Source organism: Microtus oregoni, unplaced genomic scaffold, assembly GCF_018167655.1.
Source record: "Microtus oregoni isolate MIOR12 unplaced genomic scaffold, Mior012 000018F_ref0000195, whole genome shotgun sequence".
NCBI classification, from domain to species: domain Eukaryota; kingdom Metazoa; phylum Chordata; class Mammalia; order Rodentia; family Cricetidae; genus Microtus; species Microtus oregoni.
In genome coordinates this window covers 22463189-22489750 of record NW_024543077.1, presented here as the reverse complement: position 1 = coordinate 22489750, position 26562 = coordinate 22463189, and the positions used below count along the sequence as shown (strand labels likewise).

The following is a 26562-nucleotide window of genomic DNA, read 5'->3' as shown; positions in this document are numbered from 1 at the left end:
TAATAGTAAACAGAATTCAGATATTAAGGTTTTATAACTTTGTTTAAACTCATGCTTTCTTCTGTAATTAAGGGTTCTTTTGCATTTTTTAAGACACTTGTCATGGTAAATTCCTTTATTATGTGGTTTAAATTTTCACCTTTACAGAAACATTTTTCAATTTGACATATGTGAAAACAAAATATGTGAAAACATGTGAAATCAATTTGACATATTTCACATATTTGAAGACAACTGAATAACCTCAGAACAACTTTATTGCATTCTTAAACTGTCCTATACTGTAAATCATACTACATTTGCTAAGTAAACTAGGACAATAAGAAGTATTTGCACAATTCTAGAACTCATGTGGCTTCTCTGCACTGTGACTTTTTTTATCTATTAACAGTTATGTGAGAAAACCAATTTTTTATATAGTTCAATCAATTTGAGAAAGGGTACTTAACATGGGGACTAATGCTTATCTTCTAATTGTTTTTAGAGAGAGATATGCTGTGATTTTCCATATTTCCATGTGCATAGGCTTGTATTGAGAGTAATTTGTGGTATACAAGGTAAAGGAAGAATCACAAACAAAAAATTTCCACACTGAATTATCACGGTGTGACATTCTGTTCCTCATAGATGTGCAGTAGAAGTTTCTTCACAACAACTGCCACTTAACTCTAACTGCTTCTGTCACCAATCTTAATATAGTAATAAGAAGTATATGAGTAATACAAGATTTACTATGTGCTCTCGATTTATTAGAAAGTCTTGCAGATATACTTATCATCACTCCAATGTATACACATTTTGTATTATGAGTAGTAAGAAATAAATGGATTGGTAGATCTACAGAATAGCTCTCATGGTTGTATGCTTCAAATGCTGATATCTGTTTAGCCATTTCTCATAACTTCTTAATTAAAAAAAAATGCCTTGAAAATGTAATTCAACTACATGAAATTCTATATGGATTTTTCAGAAGTTAATAATCATAAATGCACTTAAAGCTGTGCTTATTCACACTGTTGCTTTTATTTAAATCTTCTAGGACACATTATCAATTTATTAGAGGATCATTATTTTCAGCATGCATAAGAAAATTACCTTTCATGTCTTCTAGAATGTTGACAATGTTCTTTACTATTATGTTCTTCCCAAATGTATCCTAAAATGCAGTACCAGAAAATGTATGTTATAATATTGAATACTATGCATCATTTAAGTAACTATTTTAACTAAACCTTAGAACCATTTTGATTTATTTACCTCATTCTTATTCTCCTTTCTAAATCAAATTATTTTTTTCTCATTTTTTTTTGTTTTTTTCGAGACAGGTTTTCTCTGTAGCTTTTGGTGCCTGTCCTGGAACTAGCTCTTGTAGACCAGGCTGGCCTCGAACTCAGAGATCTGCCTGCCTCTGCCTCCCGAGTGCTGGGATAAAAGGCGTGTGCCACCACTGCCCGGTTTAAATCAAATTATTGAAGAACATCATTAACCAAGAAAAAGCTGTCCCTTTATTTTGAAACAAGAAGGAAATTAATTTTTACCTATAGTACTGAGGTTCCTGTAGGTCTCCAGCATCACATCTTTGTAGAGATTCTTCTGGGAAGGATCCAGCAAATTCCACTCTTCCCAAGTGAAGTTGATATGCACATCATCATAGGTCACTGCCTTCTAAAATATGCCATACATGATAGTGACATGATAGTGACACCATTGTAAATGTATACTTCTTTGATAGTATAGTCATAAAATTCTGGTATTCCCTAGTCATATTCTAAGACATAGACACTCACTTTAGAAGGAAAGTGTATAGGAGAGTCATCTCTGTCATTTCTTTACTCTTTGAATGAGATATCACCTTACATGTGAAATATCTATTAGCAAAGAGAAACAAGAAAACATATCAACAGTATATAGTACACATGAGAAAATTTTATGAAGATTAACTAACTACAAATAGAAAAATAAGTTGGACAACCTGGTTGTATTGACTCATGCCTTTAAGCTCAGAACTTCAAAAGCAGAGGCGGGTATATTTTTCCCTGAGTTAAATGCCAGACAAGTCTATGCAATAAGGTCCAGGAAGGTGAAAGTACATAGTAAAACCCTGTCTTCCAGGAAGTGCTGGTGCATGCCTTTAATCCTACCAATCAGGAGGCAGAGGCAGGTTGGTCTCTGTGAGTTTGAGGACAGCCTGTACTTTGAGAGATAGTTCCAGGACAGGCTCCCAAGCTACAGAGAAACCCTGACTCAAAAATCAAATAAACAATAAACAAAAAACAAACAAACAAAAAGACACTGTCTACATTGCAAATATCAGTGAATCAAGCAAGAAAAATAGAGGAACTCAGAGGTTTTTACTGGAGTTCCTACAAAGAAATATACATTCACTCCACTTCTCTATTTATCTTCCAAACATCCGAAGTGCCCTAATTTAAATTGCAATGCCAATAACATTTTACAAACAGAGCTTTATGTTTAAACAGTTACAAATGGACAGATGAAAACATTAGCAATATAAAACTTGGGCATAAGTAATAAACACAAGCTGGGAGAGGGATGACTGAGTAGTACCTAGCTTTTGATGGTCTTGAATAGATGTGGCAGAATTGCCAGTACTTATTTGGGAATCATAACTATCCATTATTCCAAGTTCACAAATTCTGTGATCCTTTGATCATGTTGAGGACCAGGTACTCATGTGGTCCATAGTCATGCCGATACATCAAGTTGTTATATTAATTTTAAAAATGTAAAGTAAGCATAACAAGCAGGAAGAAGTTCAAGCACCTACAATTCAATGACTCTGAATTCTTAGGCAGTACTAATGTCACACCTACTGAAAGACTTCCAGACCCCAAAATGGGGGAAAAAGCTACTTCTATCATAGCCAACACAGACCAGAATACCAAAGAGCAGATAGAAACCAAGGAATAAACGTGCATCCAACAAAGACAAACAGAGATACTGGCACCTAGACCTGCAGTCACCTCAGACCCAGACACCTGACAAGAGCACAATAACATGATCAACAACAGACAGAACAATATGTCACTACCATATTCCAACTCTCCTACTACAGCACACCCTGAATATTCAAACCCAGTCAAAGTACAATTAAGTTAGATCAACTATGTAGATGTTTTATGTCCTTAAGAAAGAAGTGAATGAATTTTTTAAAAAAGCAAAGGAAGAGGCGCTTTGTTTATGAGCTACCCATCTAGCACTGAGATCTGATCTGGGCACCAGGAGAGCCATCACCAGGGTGAATGAGTTTCACCTGCAGCAGCAGCCCTAGACATGGAACTCAGACATTCCTCATCCCCCTATACTTCCTGGACTTCCTGCAGGGGCTATACTCCCCAGATACTGCCTCTCTCTTTCTATCCCACCCAGCTTGCATCCAGAACCCCCCTTCTGCCTCCCTCCCCTCTTCAGGCACATTACATCACCCAGCTCAGCCTGTTTGGGCTCTGGGTCCAAATCGTGAGGGCAACCAGGCAGACAGGAGTTCCTTTGTCTCAAGAGCCTGCCTGCAACAAGAAAGGTAGGCGCTTTGTTTACGAGCTACCCAACCAGCATGGAGATCTGATCTAGGCACCAGAAGAGCCATCACTGGAGAGTGCCATCACTGGGAAGGTACATCAGTGGGCAAGGAGACCTGGTCCTGTAAAAGAAATTCCATAGGGGAGCATTTGGAGGAAGAGATGGGCAGGTGCCAATGCAAGAATTCACCCAACAATCTGAAAAACAACATGAAACCACCAGAACCCAGTGACCTCAAAACAGGAGGACATGAACACCTTAATCAAGAAAAAGTAGAAAAAATTGACTTTATGAAAGTGATTGACACCCTTAAACAGCATGTAAAAAATGCCCTTATAGAAATGGATGAGAAGTATAACAGAAAGTTTGAAGAATTGAATAAATCAGTGAATGATACCCTAGGAAACCAAGGAAAAACAATCAAACAGATAATGGAAACAGTTCAAGACATGAAAACTGAAATGGAGGGAAGGAAGAAAACACACACAGGGCCGGATGGACATGGAAAATTTAAGTAAACAAACAGAGACTACAGAAACAAACATAGCCAACAGAATACAAGGGATAAAAGAAAGAATCATAGCTTCTGAAGATATCATAGAGAAAATAAATGCTCTGATCAAAGAAAACAGCAAGTCCAACAAACTTGCATCACAAAACATTCAGGAAATCTGGGACACAATAAAAAGATCAAACCTAAGAATAATAGGAGTAGAAGAAGGAGAAGAGTCACAGCTCAAAGGCCCAGAAAATATTTTTAATAAAATTATAGAAGAAAACTTTCCCAACCTAAGGAAAGATATACCTATGAAGGTTCAGGAAGCAAACAGAACACTGAATAGGCTGGATCAAAAAAAAAAATCCCCTCACCATATAATAATCAAAACACAAAGCAAACAGAATAAAGAAAGAATATTAAGGGCTGCTAAGGAAAAAGGCCAAGTTACTTATAAAGGTAAACCTATCAGACTTACACCTGTCTTCTCCATGGAAACCATGAAAGCCAGAAGGTCCTGGATAGATGTACTGCAAAAACTGAGAGACCATGGATGCAAGACCAGACTACTATATCCAGCCAAGCTTCCGTTCACTATAAATGGAGAAAACAAATTTTCCAGGATAAAAACAAATTTAAACAATATTTATCCACAAATCCAGCCTTACAGAAAGTAATAGAAGGAAAATCACTAACCAAGGAGTCCAACAATGACCACAATAACTCAGACATCTAGAGACCCTTCACCAGCAAAACTCAAAGAAGGAAAACACACAAACCCTACTACTAAAAAAGTGACCGGAGTTAACAACCACTAGTCATTAATATCACTTAATGTCAATGGACTCAACTCACCTATAAAAAGGCACAGGAGAAGAGATTGGATACGAAAACAGGATCCAACATTCTGTTGTTTACAAGAAACACACCTCAACCACAAAGACAGGCCCCTACTCAGAGTAAACGGCTGGGAAAAGGCTTATCAAGCAAATGGACCTAAGAAACAAGCAGGTGTGGCCATACTAATTTCTAACAAAGTTAACTTCAAACTTAAATCAATCAGAAGAGTCATTGCCAAATTCCTTTTATGAAGCTACAGTTACTCTGATACCAAAACCACACAAGGACTCAACCAAGAAAGAGAATTACAGCCAATCTCACTCATGAACATCAACGCAAAAATCCTCAATAAAATACTGGCAAACCAAATCCAAGAATACATTAGAAAAATTATCCATTATGATCAAGTAGGCTTCTTCCCAGAGATGCAGGGCTAGTTCAACATATGGAAATCTATCAATTTTTTTTTTTGATTTTGCGAGACAGGGTTTCTCCGTAGCTTTTGGTTCCTTTCCTGGAACTAGCTCTTGTAGACCAGGCTGGCCTCGAACTCATAGAGATCCGCTTGCCTCTGCCTCCCGAGTGCTGGGATTAAAGGCATGTGCCACCCCCGCCCGGCATGTAATCCATCATATAAATAAACTGAAAGAAAAAACCATATGATCATTTCATTAGATGCTGAAAAAGCATTTGACAAAATTCAACATCCCTTTATAATAAAAGTCTTTGAGAGATTAGGGATATAAAGGTCAAACCTAAATATAATAAAAGCTATTTACACCAAGCCAACAGCTAACATCAAATTAAACAGAGAGAAACTCAAAGCCATCCCACCAAAATCAGGAACAGGACAAAGATGTCCACTCTCTCCATACCTCATCAATATAGAGCTTGCACTTTTAGCAATAGCAATAAGACATCATAATGGGATCAAGGGGATTCGAATTGGAAATGAAGAAGTTAAACTTTCATTATTTACAGATGATATGATAGTGTACTTAAGCGACCCCAAAAACTCCACCAAAGAACTCCTACAGCTGATAAACACCTTTAGTAATGTGGCAGGATACAAGATCAACTCCAAAAAATCAGCCGCCCTCCTATACACAAAGGATAAAAAAGCAGAGAGGGAAATCAGAGAAGCATCACCTTTCAAGATAGCCACAAACAGCATAAAATATCTTGGGGTAACTCGAACCAAGGAAGTGAAAGATCTATTTGACAAGAACTTTAAGGCATTGAAGAAAGAAATTGAAGAGGATACCAGAAAATGGAAGGATCTCCCTTGCTCTTGGATTGGGAGGATCAACATAGTAAAAATGGCAATTCTTCCAAAGGCAATTTATTGATTCAATGCAATCCCCGTCAAGGTCCCATCAAAATTCTTTACAGATCTTGAGAGGACAATAATCAACTTTATATGGAAAAAAAAAACGGGATAGCCAAAATAATGTTATACAATAAAGCAACTTCTAGAGGCAGAACCATCCCTGACTTTAAACTCTATTACAGAGCTACAGTAATGAAAACAGTGTGGTAGCAGCATAAAAACAGAGAAGTTGACCAATGGAATCGTATAGAAGATCCAGATTTTAACCCACAAACCTATGAACACCTCATTTTCGATAAAGGAGCTAAAAGTATACAATGGAAGAAGGAAAGCATCTTCAACAAATGGTGCTGGCAAAACTAGATGTCAATCTGCAGAAGAATGAAAATAGAACCATATCTATCACCATGAACAAAACTCAAGTCCAAATGGATCAAAGACTTCAATATCAATCTGAACACACTGAACCTGATAAAAGAGAAAGTGGAAAGTACCCTACCTCATATGGACACAGGATATCACTTCCTATGTATAACCCCAGAAGCACAGACATTACGGTAACATTATATAAATGAAACTGAGTACATTCTGTAAAGCAAAGGACACTGTCACTAAGATAAAAAGACAACCTACTGACTGGGAGAAGATCTTCACCAACCCTGCAACAGACAAACATCTGATCTCCAAAATATATAAAGAAATCAAGAAACTAGACTTTAAAATGCTAATTAACTCAATTAATAAATGGGGCATTGAACTGTATAGAGAATTCTCAACAGAAGAAGTTCAAATGGCCAAAAGACACTTAAGGTCATGCTCAACCTCCGTAGCAATCAGGGAAATGCAAATCAAAACAACTTTGAGATATCATCTTACACCTGTCAGACTGGCTAAAATAAAAAACACCAATGATAGCCTTTGCTGGAGAGGTTGTGGCGAAAGGGGTACACTCATCCATTGCTGGTGGGAATGCAATCTTGTGCAACCACTTCAGAAATCAGTGTTTCAGTTTCTCAGGAAATTCGGGATCAACCTACCCCAGGACCCAGCAATACCACTCTTGGGAATATACCTAAGAGATGCCCTCTCATATGACAAAAGCATTTGTTCAACTATGTTCATAGCAGCATTATTTGTAATAGCCAGAACCTGGAAACAACCTAGATGTCCTTCAATGGGAGAATGGATGAAGAAAGTATGGAATATATACACATTAAAGTACTACTCAGTGGTAAAAAACAATGACTTCTCGAATTATGCATGCAAATGGATGGAAATAGATAACACTATCCTGAGTGAGGTAACCCAGAACCAAAAAGATGAACATGGAATGTACTCACTCATAATTGGGTTCTAGCCATAAATAAAGGTCATTGAGTCTATAACTTGTGATCCTAAAGAAGCTAAATAAGAAGGTGAACCCAAAGAAAAACATATAGTTATCCTCTTGGATATGGGAAGTAGACAAGATTGTCAGACAAAAAATTGAGATCTTGGGGGTGGGGTGGGATGGGGGTAAGGGGAGATGGGGAGAGAAAAGTGAGAAGGGGAGGATGGGGGGAACTTGGGGAAACGGGGTGATTGGGATAAAGGAAGGGTGGATAGGGGAGCAGGGAAGCATATATCTTAACTAAAGGAGCCATCTTAGGGTTGGCAAGAGACTTGAACCTAGAGGGGCTCCCAGGTGCCCAGCGCAATGTCCCCAGTTAGTTACTTGGGCAGCTGAGAATAGGGAACCTGAAATGGCCTTATCCTTAGCCATTCTGATGAATATCTTGCATATCACCATAGAACCTTCATCTGGCGATGGATGGAGATAGAGACAGAGACCCACATTGGAGCACCAGAACGAGCTTCCAAGGTCCCAATGAGGAGCAGAAGGGGGGAGAACATGAGCAAGGAAATCAGGACCATGAGGGGTGCACCCATCCACTGAGACAGTGGGGCTGATCTATTGGGAGCTCACGAAGGCCAGCTGGACTATGACTGAAAAAGCATGGGATAAAACCGGACTCTCTGAACATGGCAGATGATGAGGACTGATGAGAAGCCAAGGACATTGGCACTAGGTTTTGATCCTATGTCATGTTCTTGCTTTGTGGGAGCCTAGCCAGTTTGGATGCTCTGCTTCCTAGACCTGGATGGAGGGTTGAGGACCTTGGATTTTCCATAGGGCAGGGAACCCTGACTGATCTTCAGACTGGAGAGGGAGGGGGAGAGGAGTGGGAGGGAAATGGGAGGCTGGGAGGAGGCCGAATTTTTTTTTCAATAAAAAATAAATTAAAAAAAAGAACAATTAGTAAACCATAATTTCAGTTCCCCCAATCAAACTGTAGTGATCTCAACACTGGCTTTGTATTGTTGCATGTTTTTTAAGTAGTAGCACATTCTTTGTTATGTTTTTATTTGTTGTTGTTGATTTTATTTATTCATTTATTTTTGTTTTTTTCGAGATGAGGTTTCTCTGTACCTTTGGTGTCCATCCTGGAACTAGCTCTTATAGACCAGGCTGGCCTCAAACTCACAGAGATCCACCTGCCTTTGCCTCCTGAATGCTGAGTTTAAAGGCCTGCACCACCACCGCCTGGCTGAGTTATGTTTTTTTTTAGAAGTATCATATTCTTTGAGTTTCATCCCACATCATTTCAATAGATAATGTTTACAATAAATATTATTATGAATTTCAGTTTATATGATGTAAGATCAGAGAAGTTACCTAAAATAATAGGCAATGTTATAGTGAAACTACAAGTTAAAAAACAATAAACTCAATAGATTGGAAATAAGTGATATAATAACCACCTTTGCTTTATACAATCAAAGAAACTGAATATCCCACATTAGCTGCTCGAACAGATCAGTGGCAATGCTGGGTGTGCTCTCTGGTCTTCTAGTTGGCACCTGTCTAGTACATCCCCTTCAAGTTACTTCTAAATCTCAGGTTTATTTAAAATTAGCTCTCATTTATTATATTTAAGTTAACCTTATATTGTGTGTGTCTATTGGTTATAGAAAGAGAAGATATAAAAAGAAGGATACTAGTCAGAACTAAATGTGATGATAACACCCGTTCCATTCATAGTTTGTGAGATATGTATAGTTCATTAACCTTACAAAAAAGGTTTAATGATATAGCAATTAATATTTGACAAAAATGAAATTATATATCCTATAGGAAAATACATCAGATATCTTGCAAATTTTGTTTAAGACAAAGATACATGTGTTGCGGTAGCTCATTTTGCTCCTTCAGCCAATAGCCGATGAGATACCAGACCATTGGAGCGTGGTCTCTCTCCCTTTTTTTTTTTTGATTTTAAGAGACAGGGTTTCTCTGTAGCTTTTGGTTCCTGTCCTGGAACTAGCTCTTCTAGACCAGGCTGGCCTCGAACTCACAGAGATCCACCTGCTTCTACCTCCAGAGTGCTGAGATTAAAGTTGTGCACCACCACCGCCTGGCTCTCTCTCTGTTAGGAGCCAATTTCCTCCTAAAATCATTGCAGGAACCATCACCCTGGAGAGTCTGCAGAGAACCCCACACCCTTAATTGTGTTAGGAATAGTTCTATTGACAGAGCCTACCCCACACCCAAATTGGCTGTTAATGAGAGCTATCTGTTAGCGGAACCCACCCCACATTCCAAACTATCTAGGGATCTAGGTGTGTCAACTCGCGACTTCCTGGCCTACAGTGACCTGACCGAAGACAACCTCCTGCCTACGTGACCAACTCGGACCATGTGACCAACGTGAACCACGCGGCAAGAGCCCAGGCCCCTGTGCCCACCCCCCCAACTCTTTACCCTATAAAAGTTGTACCCCGTCTCTAATAAACGGAGGCTTTGACAAGAATTCTCGCTTAGCCTCATTCCTCTTTCCTAGCCCATGTCTTCCAGGTGGTGCCTCTCCGGGACCCTGGAATAACAGATTGCAGGGTGGGTTACAACCCCTAGACTGAGTAGCCCACCCAAAGGCAATCGACATCTCTCCCTTTAAAAAAGCTGCCACTTCCCTCAGCTCACTCTCTGGCTTCCGGCTCTGCTTTTGGCAACTGGGCTCCCTTCCTGATTACACAGAGGGCTGTTGTCTGGGACGGTGATCTGTAAGTTTTCCCCCCTTAAATAAATATCCATTCTATTAATCATAAAAAAAGCAAAGGGAAAGATAAACGAAATTTTGGAGAATAATAATAAACCCCTTAAAGAAAGTCAAACAAGCAAACAGTTGACAGAAATGAATAACTCAGTTCAAGAAGTGAAAATTGAAATAGAAGGATGTAAAAAACCACAAGCTGAAGGAATTCTGGAGATAAAAAACTAGATAAATGAAAAGAAAAAACTGGCAAATTAAGGTGAAGTTTATCCTATCTTTGTGAGTCTAAACTTTTATATATAATTTACACACACCATAACTAAGAAAAACGTTGGGGGCTGGAGAGATGGCTCAGAGGTTAAGAGCATTGCCTGCTCTTCCAAAGGTCCTGAGTTCAATTCCCAGCAACCACATGGTAGCTCACAACCATCTGTAATGGGGTCTGGTGCCCTCTGCTGGCCTGTAGGCATACACACATAATAAATAAATATTTAAAAAAAAAAGAAAGAAAAACGTTAACGATATAATTGTTTTCAACTCAATCAAAAAACCCAGGGCATAACATTAGCCTGGAAGGTCTGTGGCAGCAAAAGCAGAGCCTATTTTCCAAAGTAACAAATTTTGAAGTCAAGATAACTTTAAAGTATGTGTGGGGTTACCATAGCAGCCCCCAAATCAAATGTCTCTCTCTGCAGTCCAAAAAATTCAAAGAAAGCACAAAGTATAACCCAGACTCTGTGTGTATTTTCTATCTTTTCAAGGTCCATTAATTGTTTTACTTACTTTTTTCTTTAAGAACCTTAGAGTAAATTCCTTAAAAAACTATTTTGAATCCATGACTCGGTCTATATTTATCTTCTCTGTCTTAAGCCCATGGACATTTATCAAATAAACTATCACACCCACTCAGAGGCCTTTTTATCTGAATGTTTTTACTGTGTATCTGTAATCCTTTTCTGATGAGGAGTGTTTTTGTAATTGGAAGCTGCATTTGACTTCCATTTTTGTGCTTTTACAACCCCTCATTTTTAACTTTCTTAGGGTTTATGTGGATTTAGTTGCCAAACATTTGGTGTCCTAATGTAAATGGGGACTACACTTTCATCTTCTGGCTGCCTAGACCCAAATAATCACACATAAACTATATAATTATATCAGCATTTTAAAAATGCCTCAGGCATATTCTTAGTTAGATTTTACATGTTCAATTCATCCATTTCTATTCATCTATGTATCACCATGTAAAGTTTTGGGATATTTCACATTCAGTGAATACATGGCATCTCTTTGATCTTCCCAAATAGTGCACCTACCAGTCTGGTCTGTCTCTATAAAAAAAAAAAAAAGTAACAAATGCTGGAAAGTAATGAAATTGGTCTCCAACTACAATCAGGTTTTTTTTCATAATTGGGACTCCAGCAGTCCTATTTTCCTGTGCAGTGCACACTCAAAACTGTTGCTTCTATTCTGGACTGAGGTAGAAACCACTCTCCACATGCAAATCCTTTTCCGTTACCTGCAATGGATATTCAGTTTCATAACTCAAATTTATAACTTTGAAACTGTGGTAGAATCATTTAAGATTTTAAAGGTGTAAAGTAGGACAAGGTCATTACTAAGGAGAGGAGAAGACAGGGACCAAATCCTTTTATGTCAAGATAAGATAGATAGTGTAAAAAATTTTCTGAAATACTAGAAGTACAGCAGTTCAAGAATTAATATGACTTCCTAGGGAGAAATCACTCCACATGTTTGCCAGATTAATAAACAAAAAATCATTTAATAATATTCACATACATCTCTGACTAATGCTCAAAGAGGACCCAGGCTGGAATAAATTTTTGCATTTCACATATTTTCTTATCCTTATGTCTTTTAGGTTCAGGCTCCACACTCTGAACAATTTAAATAGGGGTGGAAGGCTACAAGTCTACCCACCTGGACAGATGGAATACTTACACAGTAAAGTCTTCCCAGCATTATTTCTTACATAAACCAGTGACCTTAAACAGTAAGACCATCTTCATCGACAAGATCATGAGATGTCAGACTTTTCTTCCATTTTTACAAGCTTTTCATTAGCCTCTTAAATGAGTTGATGGCCTGATTTTGGTACATTTCTGTCCAGAATTACAACATGGAGATTCCGGGGGATGTGAAGGATAGGAAAAGTATAAGGCAGAAAAGATAAAAACAGGTTAGGGAAGTCTTGCACAAGCTATGTCTCATGTCAAGTAAATTTCCCAAGAAGAATAAATTTGGGAGACGCACAGAGGCAGAGCGGCGGGGCGGCCAGACGCACAGAGGCAGAGTGGCGCCACGGCCAGACGCGCAGAGGCAGAGCGGCGCCACAGCTAGACACACAGCGGTGGAGCGGCGCGGCAGCCAGACCATTCAGGAAGAGGCTTTGGGGGACCGGCGTGGCGGCAGACACAAGCAGTGGGGACAGGCGTGCGATAAGCAGAGCAGATCACCCTACTACAATTAAATCAAAAAGGTAGGCCTTTGGTTGGCCAGGTCACTGGCACACGGGGAGCCTGGTCCTGTCCTGAAGACCCTTCAGAGGGGTGAGAGGGTTCTTGGTCTGCAGCAGGAACCAGGAAACAGAGCGAGGGCATTTTGTAAGTGGAGCCCTTGGCCAGCAGGGAAACCTGATCCGGTTTTTTAAAAGACCCATTAGATAGGATCAATAGGAGGAGATGGGCAGGCGCCAAGGCAAGAATTCACCCAATAATCTGAAAAACAACATGAAAACACCAGAAACCAATGATCTTACAACAGAAGTATTTGAACAACCTAACACAGAAGAAGTGGAAAAAATTGACTTTATGAAGACAATAGAGTCCCTTAAACAACATGTAAAAAATGCCCTTATAGAAATGGATGAGAAGTATAACAAAACGTTTGAAGAAATGAGTAAATACGTACATGATACCTGGGAAACCAAGAAAAAACGATCAAACAGGCAATGGAAACAGTTCAAGAATTGAAAACTGAAATGAAGGCAAGGAAGAAAATACAAACTGAGGACCAGCTGGATATGGAAAATCTAGGTCAACAAGCAGAGGCTACAGAAACAAGCATAATCAATAGAATACAAGAGCTAGAAGAAAGAATCTCAGATGCTGAGGACACCATAGAGAAAATAAACAAACAGATCAAAGAAAACAGCAAAGACAACAAATTCTCAACACAAAACATTCAGGAAATATGGGACACAATAAAAAAAAACGTAAGAATAATAGGAATAGAAGAAGGAGAAGAGTCACAGCTCAAAGGCCCAGAAAATATTTTCAACAAAATTATGGAAGAAAACTTTCCCAACTTAAAGAAAGATATTCACTTAAATATTCAAGAAGCATACAGAACACCAAACAGACTGGATCAAAGAAAAACATCTCCTTGCCGGGCGGTGGTGGCGCACGCCTTTAATCCCAGCACTTGGGAGGCAGAGGCAGGTGGATCTCTGCGAGTTCGAGACCAGCCTGGTCTACAAGAGCTAGTTCCAGGACAGGCTCCAAAGCTACAGAGAAACCCTGTCTCGAAAAAACCAAAAAAAGAAAAACATCTCCTTGCCAATAATAATCAAAACACAAAATATACAGGTTAAAGAAAGAATATTAAGAGCTGCAAAGGAAAAAGGGCAAGTAACTTATAAAGGTAAACCTATCAGACTTACACCTGACTTCTCTATGGAAACCATGAAAGCCAGAAGGTCCTGGATAGATGTACTGCAGAAGCTAAGAGACCATGGATGCAAACCCAAACTACTATACCCAGCCAAGCTATCATTCATTATCAATGGAGAAAACAAGACATTCCAGGATAAGAACAAATTTAAACAATACGTAGCCACAAATCCAGCCCTACAGAAAGTAATAGAAGGAAAATCGCAACCCAAGGAATCCAACACTGCCAACACTGCCTACAATAACTCAGGCATCTAGTGACCCTTCACCAGCACATCTCAAAGAAGGGAGACACACAATCTCTACTACCAAAAGCAATAAGAATAACCAGAGTAAACAACCACTGGTCATTAATATCACTTAATATTAATGGGCTCAATTCACCTATAAAAAGGCACAGGCTAAAAGATTGGATATGAAAACAGGATCCAACATTCTGCTGTTTGCAAGAAACACATCTCAACCACAAAGACAGGCACCTATTCAGAGTAAAAGGTTGGGTAAAGGTGTTTCAAGCAAATGGTCCTAAGAAAAGAGCAGGTGTGGCCATACTAATTTCTAACAAAACTGACTTCAAACTAAAATCAATCAGAAGAGACCGAGAAGGTCACTTTATACTCATAACAGGAACAATTCATCAGGATGACGTCTCAATCCTGAATATCTATGCCCCCAATATAAAGCACCTACTTATGTAAAAGAAATATTACTAGAACTCAAGGCAAACATCAAACCACACACACTAGTAGTAGGAGACTTCAACACACCTCTCTCTCCAAGGGACAGGTCAATCAGACAGAAACCTAATAGAGAATTAAGAGAATTATTGGAGGTAATGAAGCAAATGGACTTAACAGACATCTATAGAACATTCCACCCAAAGAGGAAAGAATATACCTTCTTCTCTGCAGCTCATGGAACCTTCTCAAAAATTGACCACATACTCGGAAACAAAGGAAACCTCCACAGATACAAAAAAAATCAGTGTCCACCTGTGTCTTATCAGATCACCACGGATTATAGTTAGAAGGCAACAACCACGCTACCCCCAAAACACCGACAAACTCATGGAAACTGAACAGTCAACTACTGAACCACACCTGGGTCAAGGAAGAAATCAAGAAAGAAATTAAATTCTTCCTTGAATTTAATGAAAATAAAGGAAACATACTCAAACCTATGGGACAAAATGAAAGCAGTGCTAAGAGGAAAGTTCATAGCACTAAGAGCCCACTTAAAGAAAATGGAGAGTGCATACATTGGGAACTTAACAACACACCTGAAAGCTCTAGAAAAAAAAGAAGCAGACGCACCCAGGAGAAGTAGAAGACTCGAAATAATAAAACTGAGGGCTGAAATCAATAAAATAGAAACACAGAAAACAGTCCAAAGAATCAATGAAACAAAAAGCTGGTTCTTGGAGAAAATCAACAAGATTGACAAACCCCTATCCAAACTAATTAAACGACAGAGAGAGAACACGCATATAAGATCAGAAATGAAAAGGGGGACATAACCACAGAAACAGAGGAAATTCAGAGAATCATTAGATCTTACTACAAAAGCCTGTATGCCACAAAACTGGAAAATACAAAAGAAATGGACATTTTTTAAAATAAGTACGAAAGCTAAACCAAGACCAGGTGAATGATAAATAGACCGGTTTACTCACGAAGAATTAGAAGCGGTTATCAAAAATCTCCCTTTGAAAAAAAGCCCAGGACCAGATGGTTTCAATGCAGAATTCTACCAGAACTTCCAAGAAGAGCTAATACCTATACTCCTTAATGTATTTCACAATATAGAAACAGAAGAGTCATTGCCAAATTCCTTTTATGAAGCTACAGTTACCCTGATACCAAAACCACACAAAGACCCAACAAAGAAAGGGAATTACAGATCTATCTCACTCATGAACATCGACGCAAAAACTCTCAATAAAATACTGGCAAACCGAATCCAAGAACACATAAGAAAAATTATCCATTATGATCAAGTAGGCTTCATCCCAGAGATGCAGGGCTGATTCAACATACGCAAACTATCAATGTAATCCACCATATAAATAAACTGAAGGAAAAAAAAACCATATGATCATTTCATTAGATGCTGAAAAAGCATTCGACAAAATTCAACACCCCTTTATGATAAAGGTCTTGGAGAGAATAGGGATACAAGGGTCCTACCGAAATATAATAAAAACTATTTACAGCAAGCTGACAGCTAACATTAAGTTAAACGGAGAAAAACTCAAAGCCATCCCACTAAAATCAGGAACACGACAAGGATGTCCACTCTCTCCATACCTCTTCAATATAGTGCTTGAAGTTCTAGCAATAGCAATAAGACAACATAAGGAGATCAAGGGGATTCGTATTGGAAAGGAAGAAGTTAAGCTTTCGTTATTTGCAGATGATATGATAGTATACATAAGCGACCCCAAAAATTCTACCAAAGAACTCCTACAGCTGATAAACACCTTTAGTAATGTGGCAGGATACAAGATCAACTCCAAAAAATCAGTTGCCTTCCTATACACTAAGGATAAGGACGCAGAGAGGGAAATCAGAGAAGCATCACCATTCACGGTAGCCACAAATAGCATAAAGTATCATGGGGTAACTCTGACCAAGGAAGTGAAAGATCTATTTGACAAGAACTATAAGTCTTTGAAGAAAGAAATTGAAGAAGACATCAGAAAATGGAAGGACCTCCCTTGCTCTTGGATTGGGAGGATCAACATAGTAAAAATGGCAATTCTACCAAAAGCAATCTATAGATTCAATGCAATCCCCATCAAAATCCCACCAAAATTCTTCACAGATCTGGAGAAGACAATAATCAACTTTATATGGAAAAACAAAAAACCCAGGATAGCCCCAACAATCTTATACAATAAAGGATTGTCTGGAGGCATTACCATCCCTGACTTCAAACTCTATTACAGAGCCACAGTATTGAAAACAGCTTGGTATTGGCATAAAAACAGAGAAGTCGACCAATGGAATCGAATAGAAGACCCTGACTTTAACCCACAAACCTATGAACACCTGATTTTTGATAAAGGTGCTAAAAGTATACAATGGAAAAAAGAGAGCATCTTCAACAAATTGTGCTGGCAAAACTGTATGTCAATCTGTAGAAGAATGAAAATAGATCCATATCTATTACCATGTACAAAATTCAAGTCCAAATGGATTAAAGACCTCAATATCAGTCCGAACACACTGAACCTGATAGAAGAGAAAGTGGGAAGTACTCTACAGCACATGGGCACAGGAGATCACTTCCTATGTATAACCACAGCAGCACAGACTCTAAGGGCATCATTGAATAAATGGGACCTCCTGAGACTGAGAAGCTTCTGTAAAGCAAAGGACACTGTCACTAAGACAAAAAGGCAACCCACTTACTGGGAGAAGATTTTCACCAACCCCGCAACTGACAAAGGTCTGATCTCCAAAATATATAAAGAAATCAAGAAACTGGACCGTAAAAGGCTAATCAACCCAATTATAAAATGGGGAATTGAGCTGAACAGAGAATTCTCAACAGAAGAAGTTCAAATGGCCAAAAGACACTTAAGGTCATGCTCAACTTCCTTAGCGATCAGGGAAATGCAAATCAAGACAACTTTAAGATACCATCTTACACCTGTCAGAATGGCTAAAATAAAATACACCAATGATAGCCTTTGCTGGAGAGGTTGTGGAGAATGGGTACACTCACCCATTGCTGGTGGGAATGCAAACTGTGCAACCACTCTGGAAAGCAGTGTTTCGGTTTCTCAGGAAATTCAGGATCAACCTACCCCTGGACCCAGCAATGCCACTCTTGGGAATATACCCAAAAGAGGCCCTATCATACAACAAAAGTATATGCTCAACTATGTTCATGGCAGCATTGTTTGTAATAGCCAGAACCTGGAAACAACCTAGATGCCCTTCAACGGAAGAATGGATGAAGAAAGTATGGAATATATACATATTAGAGTATTACTCAGCAGTAAAAACAAGGACTTCTTGAATTTTGCATACAAATGGATGGAAATAGAAAACACTATCCTGAGTGAGGTAAGCCAGACCCAAAAAGAGGAACATGGGATGTACTCACTCATATTTGGTTTCTAGCCATAAATAAAGGACATTGGGCTTATAATTCATGTTCCTAGAGAAGCTAAATAAGAAGGTGAATCCAAAGACAAACACATAGGCATCCTCGTGAATATTAACCTTCATCAGGCGATGAAAGGAGACAGAGACAGAGACCCACATGGGAGCACCGGACAGAAATCTCAAGGTCCAAATCAGGAGCAGAAGGAGACAGAGCATGAGCAAGGAACTCAGGACCACAAGGGGTGCACCCACACACTGGGACAATGGGGATGTTCTATCGGGAACTCACCAAGACCAGCTGGCCTAGGTCTGAAAAAGCATGGGATAAAACCGGACTTGCTGAACATAGTGGACAATGAGGTCTACTGAGAACTCAAGAACAATGGCAATGGGTTTTTGATCCTACTGCACGTACTGGCTTTGGGGGAGCATAGGCAGTTTGGATGCTGACCTTACGAGACCTGGATAGAGATGGGCTTCCCACAGGTCAGGGAACCGTGATTGCTCTTCGAGCAGATGAGGGAGGGGGACTTGATCGGGGGAGGGGGAGGGAAATGGGAAGCAGTTGCGGGGAGGAGGCAGAAATCCTTAATAAATAAATAAATTTTAAAAAAACTAAACAATTTAATTGCATTTATGCCTACGTGTAATCAATTACACTTTCTAATAAAGTTATTAAACTAGAAAAATAAAAAAAAAGAATAAATTTGGGCTAGAGAGATGGCTCAGCAGTTAACAGTATTGACTGCTCTTTGAGAGGACCTGGGTTCAATTCCCAGTACCCACGTGACAGCTCCTAAATATCTGTAAATCCAGTTTCACAAGATCTGATCCCTACACACCAACACATATAAAATAAAATAGAATAACTCATAAAATATCCAGTATTTATACTGGCTGAGAAATAACTTGGGGCTCTTTCATATTGACTTTCAGTCGGCTCAGTCTGTTTTATGTTTATGTCTTCATTTCTCTTAATCTAACATTTCCTCAGCCTCAGCATCCCTTCCCAGAGAACTCCCAGCTGAATTCTGTTGGACAGACCATATGGGGTATCCAACTATGCTTGAACAAAATTTACTGCAGTTTCTGTATGATGCTGCTTTTGATACAAGGAATTACTTTGCATAATCTGTCCATAAATTAAGAGCTTAGCTGGATAGAGCCTTACACATTAGGGCACCTTGTTAAGATTAAAATGTAAAGCAAGGGCCTTCTCCTTAGCTGTGTAAAATCCTTGAAAATCCCTCTTGCTTTCACTACTGGACAGCCATCTAAAACAACCTAGTGCTTTTTTTCCTCATCAAAAACCTAGATTTTTTTCATTCTTTTTATGTGTTTCTTTTTCACTGTAGATTTGAAGGAGTCAGCAGTAATAACCATACAGCAGAAGTAATATTTTGTCTAAGATATCAGTCCATTAATTCTTAATTCTGCCTTTGTCACTTTCTTGGGACATGGAAAGATTAAGAAAGACTGGGGGCCAAAGTGTCACACAACTGATCTCCAGCAAACTTTTTATGAAGTCTTCTAAGTTCCTTTACTTACTTACCAGGCCAAAATAAATCAATAGGGCCACAAGGAATAAAGTCAAGCTTGGGATGGAGGGACCAGAACAAGATGAGGTTATGAGAGCAATCATAATTATTATATCTTTATGAGAAACAGAAAATAATGGCAATTTCCAGGATCAATACAGTGTAGTTGCCAGGATATCATGAACTGCAAGCTATACAGGGAATAAAGGATTGTGGTCTCAGATCAAGTGTACTGTTGAACTTCCATACTTCCTTGACCACTAAGGGATTACTCAGAGAAACACAGATTAGTCTGAATGACTCACTGCTCCAGAGAGTGCATCCCTATGTCAGCAACTTAAAAAAGCACACTGTGCCCCAGGAGCCATGGACTTTAATGTGACATAACCAAGACACATATCTCTCAGGGTAGATGGGCCAATCCAACTCCTTTGTTCCCTGCAGAGTCTTTGCCCACTAAAATCCTATAACCTTGACCTCTACTGCCTGCCAACACTCCCATCTTTCAGGTCCTACAACGACAGTCAGTTAAGCTATGTAGAGTTTTCTATGACTTTTGCCATCTAAAGTCCTGTTAGCTTTAAAATTCTTCCACAGTCAATATTCCCAAGTCCATTGCAGCAACAAAACCATTTTTCTGGTACCATTTTTATTTCAACTTGCTTCTTTGTTCCTGTGATTAAATTATCTAACCTAAAGCAACTCTGGTAATGGACAGGTTGAGTTGTTACCCCTAAGTCAGAATCCACCATTGTGGGAGCTTAGGATAGGAACTCAAGTTAATCACTGGAGGCAAAACATTTGGAACCATTGTTTCTTGGTTTTCTCTTGTGCTTTGTCACTGTTTTGTGCTCAGCTAGCCCCCTTATTCAGCCCAGGCCCACTTGCTTAGAGACATTGCCAACTCAGTGGAAGAGTCTTCTTCAAACATCAATCATCAATCAATATAATCACTTTCAGACAGAAATCAGACATTCTGATCTAAGCACGCACTCAATTGATAATTCCTCAGATGACCCTAGGCTTTGTCTTGTTGACAGCTGAGGCTAATTATCACACAGAGACAATATTGTATGAGAATGTTTTAAAGAACAAAAAATATAATGTATTATTCCTGTCAATCACTTAAGCAGCATGTACCCATGAAGGTAACAACAAATGGAAAACACAGATTGCCAGAAAATGGAAAGAGATAAGGATCTAAGATCAAGAAGAGAAAACTAAAACTTTCAATCCAAAGAAACTATTCAAAACAAAAACATGATAGCAGAGGAAATATTCTGAATGCAAATTGATGAAGGTTCATTATTTTTGAAATTTTAATGATATAAATAGATTATGGTTCATAAAATCAACAAAAATGTCACCAGTGCCAAAACAAGACTCAAAGACAGACCTATGAATATACATTATGGTCCCTTAAAAAGAACTATAAGATTCTAGTCAAAATCGAACTTCAGAAAATCACTGGCCATCATTCATCCTGTACACTCCAGTTCTCTTCTTTAACAATAATAAAAAAAGGGTTTTGTAAGAAGGGCTATTCCACCAAAATTCAAAAGATTCACTTGACGCCTTCTGATATTTTTGCTTTGTGGAAATAATTTTCATGACTAAAAGGACCTCATTTTCTTATGATAAAGAAAATGATGTTTGTTAGGATCACTTACACACCATTTCATTTCGTACAATTGGTGATTGCCTCTAAGTCTGTATCAGAGTGAGGAAATATAAGCTTTTTAAATGAAATTTTAAGAGAACAGATTTTTAAAGAATCACTGTACATGTGAAGTAACTTGCTTTATTCAGACTGCTTTCTAAATCGCAAAGAATTTTGAAAACAAGGTTATTCCAACAATTTATAAGAGGAAAGCTAATTACAAAGTAACATTCACAGTGGAAACACTCAGAATGCTCATTGGGATTATGTGTTAATCACATCAACATTTAAGTAGCAAAGACTCAAATATGAAGATAGCAACAACTGGAACATATGCCAGGAAATGGAAAGATGCTGGCATCTAAGATGAAAAAAAAAAATTCCGCACGGAAACATCCCCCAAACCTCAAACTTAAGGAACTGATGAAGTAAGAAATTTTCTGAATAAAATTGGTGAAGGTCCATCATTTTCAAGAAAGTGAATAATAAATTAGATTTCAGCTGTAGATTACAAAAAAATCATATACAGATTCACATGATATGGTTTCTGCATTTTTCACAAAGATCCATCAATCAAGAATGTGTACAATGTTTGTGAAAGAATAAAGTGTTAAAGAGAAAGAACCGTGAACAAAAGCAGAAATATGTAGTCAATTTTAAATCAAAAGATCAAAGTAAACTTAGGCAAGGAAAAGTGTGATCTTGGTCAATGCTACCCAGCGATCTTTGGTTATATGTGTACAGAAATTAAATAAACATAAACTGTTCAACTTTCACAAAGATATCTCAAAGTGATCCTTAAATTGTTGTTTCTGACCACAGATCTGTCTTCTGAGATGCAGCCACATGATATAGATGCTCTCTTTGCAAATAGAGAGGATCTCTTGTTACAGCTCTCCAGATCCTTGTGCTATCTTCTGGTTGAAGGTAAACACAGTCCCACTAATGTCCAATCACAAAACAACCTAAAAAATGATTTAAAATCTGCTTCCTGCTACATGAATTATGACGGAATTGGTAGATTGTGCCCTATCTACCTGGCTAACACAACGCACACCTGAGAAATCTCTGCACATAAGAAACTCCTTAGCCGGGCGGTGGTGGCGCACGCCTTTAATCCCAGCACTCGGGAGGCAGAGGCAGGCGGATCTCTGTGAGTTCGAGACCAGCCTGGTCTAGAAGAGCTAGTTCCAGGACAGGCTCCAAAACCACAGAGAAACCCTGTCTCGAAAAACCAAAAAAAAAAAAAAAAAGAAACTCCTTTTGTCCCCTGGTAAGCTTCACTGGATCACACCATTGTGGCAAGTGGCAGAATCACATTAACAGAATTCTACTCAAGTATTGCTCTACCAGTTCCTAAACAATTTGTAATCTTTAGAACAGAAACCTGAAATTGGAAAGCAATATTCAGATATTCAATAGTCTAGAAATTAGAACTTCACTTTTCTAATCTCTCTTCCCACTGCACAACAAAAGCAGTGCCCATGTGTATACTCTGGACATAGATACAACCAGCATCATATCTTTCCATTCCAGGGCTGCAGAGTCTCCCCTTCCCCACTAAATCTACACACAAGGAGGCTCAGAGAACAAGGGCCACTGTCAGCACGAACCACATGAACCAACATAACCACAGTCTGGCTCATGATCCTTCCAAATCACAGCAGAAATAACAGTTCAACAGACCTGCTCTATACACCACCCCCACTCAGCAAGGGATAGCTTGTGGTCTTCCTTAAAGGTACCTACTACAGAGGCAGAGGAGAGTCATGGAAATAACCCACAAACTATCTGCCACTAGTACTCTTGATTGTCAGTGCTTCCCAGAATTCCCTCATTGCCTAGGACCTCCCAGCTAAGACTCAAAATATTAGCAGGTTTTCTACTGGAGGATCAGACATCAAATGACTCAGACAGCACAGCCCTTCCAGTTCTGTCCTCCCAGCCCAGCAGACAGGGCCCCAGTTTAAAAACTTTCTATTTGCCGGGCAGTGGTGGCTCACGCCTTTAATTGTAGCACTTAGGAGGCAGAGGCAGGTGGATCTCTTTGAGTTCGAGACATGCCTGGTCTACAAGATCTAGTTCCAGGCCAGGCTCCAAAACCACAGAGAAACCCAGTCTTGAAAAAACAAAAACAAAAAACAAAAAAAAAGCAAAAAAAACCAAACTTTGTATTTAGCACACATTATTCCACTCTCCTAGAGCACACACATCCTGTTCCTCATCCAAAGTGCAGGGTCCATTGTGTGCACATTCCATTACACACTTACTTTCCAGTGCAGCCATCACCTTGTCTGAGAGATGCGAAATTTTGGAGAAAATCATGTCAGATTCATAAAGTAATTACTCTTACTGTGTAACTGTGGTTACTTTGTAACTGTGTCAAAATGACAGACCATGAATTAGAAAACAATCCAGGCATATTAGGACTTGAAGGCAGCAAAGAGAATGTAAATATGACATAGTTTTCATCTCAAAAATTATTTCGAAAACTTGAAACACACTTTCTGCCCATGTGCTCCAGAGACTAGGGATTTGTATTCATGCACATTAAATATGTCTCATATATTTTACTAAAGATGAATGTCCTAATGCAGAAAAGTAACAGTCCTTTTAAGCAGGGCCACAACATTTTAACTACATCTTCTATTTTAGATGAACTTCTGTAAATAGAGCAATTAGATTTAAAGATATGGTCAGTCCTTTTCCAAGATTCTTGACTGCTCTGGTCTATGGACTGCAAACAATGGTCAATCAGGACAGTCATAGAGCATCTACAATTGACTCCCTCATTCCACATAGCTAATCTCAACTTCTATTGAAGGAGGAAAGCTCTCACCCTCAGTCCAACCGTATTTTTTTCTTTCAACACAGGGTTTCTCTGTGGTTTTGGAGCCTGTCCTGGAACTAGCTCTTCTAGACCAGGCTGGTCTCGAACTCACAGAGATCCGCCTGCCTCTGCCTCCCGAGTGCTGGGATTAAAGGCGTGTGCCACCACTACCCGGCCAACTTTTTTGTTTCTGCCCTGTGTCTCCACCAGCTTCAAGTTGGTCAATGAGCTCAACTTTTGCACAGGTCTCTCTGCTTCTAAGTCCCCAACAAAAGCCAGAAAGATCAGCAGACACTCATTAACTACTCTATTTTTCTTTCTCACTTACAAATCAAGGTCAAACCTGTAAGGAGTTACAGAACTGTTTTCCCAGCACTGGCAGCAGACGAAAGATTGATTAGGAGTTCAAAATGATTCTCAGTTACACAGCATGAGGCAAGCATAAGCTATAGGGCACATTGCTTTACACAGAAATCAATAATCAACATCACTTGAAAGAAATAAAATGCAAATATTAGTGACTTTGAAATGTTGGAGAACTGCCTGGTGGTGGTGGCAAGCCTTTAATCCCAGCACTAAGGAGGCAGAGGCAGGCAGATCTCTGTGAGTTCGAGGTCCACCTGGTCTACAAAGAGAGTTTCAGGACAGGCTCCAAAAGCTACAGAAAAACCCTGTCTCGAAAAAGCAAAAAAAAAAAAAAAAGTTGGAGAACAAAAACAGAGACAAGAGCAACAATACACTTAAAGAGAATAACTGAAAATGACACCAATAAGTGATTTTTTAAATGACAAATATACTGCCCTTTTAAGATTAAATAAAACTTTCTACATTGACTTTGACAGAGTAGGACCTTCAATAAGAGAGGGGATGTCATTAATGAAAGATAGATTGATGGTGCCCATATACATATGTTGGCTGCTGAGATCAGTAACCTGACACATAAGAGTTAGTCAATGGGGGGGCTGGAAATATGGCTCAGTGGTTAAGAGCACTGATTGTTCTTCCACAGGTCCTGAGTTCAATTCCCAGCAACCACATGGTGGCTCACAACCACCTGTAATAAAATCTGGTGCCAACGTCTGGCCTGCAGAGACACATGCAGACAGAACATTGTAAACATAATAAATAAATTGAAAAAAAAAAGAGTTAGTCAATGGGCTGTTTCTCAGATCTCTGAGTTGACATAACTGTGTCAAGCAAGATCAACCACATCTGCACAGGATAGTGGCCTAATTGCAAATTCAATGTTCATTGGCTCAAGATGACCTTCCCAATCTGTACACCCCCACAAATGATATGCGTTCAATCACATGGGATTAAATTAATAACACATGCTGGGAAATTACAAATTCACTGAACCTACCACAATCAGACCCTTTTTCATAATGGTGGCTTCAATAGTTGATTGCCTCCACTGTTTCCCCTGCAGTGTACACAATAAACTATTCATCCTATTCTGGTCTGAAGACAGAAGGTATGCTCCATATGCACATCCTTTACAGTGACTGCATTGCATGGTCAACTACATGACTCAAATGTATAAGTCTAAATCTGTGGGTGGGCAATGGTGGCGCATGCCTTTAATCCCAGCACTCGGGAGGCAGAGGAAGGCGGATATCTGTGAGTCCGAGACCAGCCTGGTCTACAGAGTTAGTTCCAGGACAGGCTCCAAAGCCATAGAGAAACCCATTCTCGAAAAAACAAAAGAAAAAAAAAAACCTGTGAGGTTTTACGGTCATTTTTTATAGGAATTTTGAGAGTGTAGTATACCAAGGACACCTGAGTCAAAATAAGAATTTGTCTCAGAAACTATTTTTCTAACAGGATGGAAATGCAGCTATTCTAGAATTAATACACCTTTCCATTGAGAAATCACATCATACACTTAGGAGATTAATAAAGAAAGACCTCTTTAATGATGGTATACATCAATCTCTGGCTAATGCTCAAAGAAGAATCAGCTAGACAGATTTCACATTTGCTGTTGTCCTTAAGCCTCCTTTAGGATTAGGCTCTAGGTTACACTTTCAATAACTGAAATAGAAACAGACAACTTGCCAGGCTAGACATTTAGTCAGATAGGAGAGTTACAGAGCAAATACATTTCCAGCATAATTTCTTATGTACACTGGTGACCTGAATCAGCAGATCATGCTTCAGTAAAAGGGTCCTGAGTTGAAGGTCACAGGGGATGATAAGTTAGGAAAAGTAAAATGTGAAAAGTTAAAACTTTAGGGTGGGGAGGTCTTGCAGATGCCTAGTAAGCTTCCTGAGAAAAACAGCAACTTGCTGGGCATTGATGGAACATACCCTTGATGAGCCAAGGGAGATCTATGAGTTCAAGGACAGCCTGGTCTACCCAGTAAGTTCCATGATAGTCAGGACAGTCCTACAGAGAAAGACTGTTTCAAAATATTATTAAAAAGGAGTAAA

The 26562-nt window shown here is 39.0% G+C and overlaps 1 pseudogene; it reads right to left on the bottom strand.

The window, feature by feature from the left end:
• The window catches only part of LOC121458694, a 47374-nt pseudogene that overhangs the window by 2220 nt on the left and 18592 nt on the right, over positions 1-26562 (bottom strand).